Source organism: Clupea harengus, chromosome 9 (genome assembly GCF_900700415.2).
Source record: "Clupea harengus chromosome 9, Ch_v2.0.2, whole genome shotgun sequence".
NCBI classification, from domain to species: domain Eukaryota; kingdom Metazoa; phylum Chordata; class Actinopteri; order Clupeiformes; family Clupeidae; genus Clupea; species Clupea harengus.
This window is the reverse complement of record NC_045160.1, coordinates 27,902,018-27,903,134: the sequence shown is the minus strand read 5'-3', so window position 1 is coordinate 27,903,134 and position 1,117 is coordinate 27,902,018.

Genomic DNA, 1,117 nt, shown 5'->3' with positions numbered 1-1,117 from the left:
CACTTTAGATTTAATTAATTCACTTTACATTCATTGAAACATTCCGGCTATTGCTGGCCACTATGATATCTAGAGAAGTTGTGAGAGTGTGAGAGGGAAGATGAGAGCAGGAAACAATGCCAGCCTTGAGGTAGAAACGGGTTTTGTAAAACATTAAACATTAAACTGTACCAGTATAAACAGTGTCTCAGGCTTTATCTTGTTTGAAAAGAATCAGTGTATACCTTATATAGGCTGCCGATATATCACCCAGCCCTACCTAGGAATCAGTGTATACCTTATGTAGCCCTCCCACCAATGATATGCCTCATTTCATTTTGTCTAGTGGAAATATTACTACGATGGTGGGATGCTAATTTAAATTACCTGTTACCCAACTCAGTGTATACGTTATATAGGCTGCCGATATATCACCCAGCCCTACCTAATCTTGAATTTCCAGTCCGATTGCAGTCAAAACTCAAGAGTCCAAGTCGACTCACGAGTTCTGAATATCAGCCCTCCAGTCTGACTCAAGTCCGAGTCCTGGACTTTAGTACCGCACTCAATACCGCACTCAATAGGAAGATAAACAGGCCAACACTCCTTCTCTTCAGCCTGCTTCAGGGTACCACACAAGATTAATTCACGTACCCCAAGAACACATCCACTGCTTCAGGGTACCACACAAGATTAATTCACGTACCCCAAGAACACCACCACTGATTTATGTACCCCACAAGATGAATTCGTATCCTCACTGAATGGAGTTCTCCTTCACATGCTTGGCTTGGGGATCAGAGGACCACATATTTTACAGTCTACCCAAAGTTAAGATAATAATTGTTTTCTTAAAAAAAAAGAGAGAAAGAGGGAGGATTTTAACTTTGTCACATGGTGCCAAGGTGGAACAGCGGATGATGAGGCACCAAACTCAAGAGACCCCCCCCCCCCCCCCAAAAAAAAACCCCACCTCAGGTGGCCATGAAAGGCAATGATGCCCCCCCCCCCCCCCCCCCAAAAAAAGATTTATACTCTAGGGGCCGGGAAACACAACGATGCCCCCCCTTCCTTCTCCACACCTCCGTGCCCGACTAAGAGCTTCTACCCTCCCTGGGAGCAGACGAGAGATTTAATT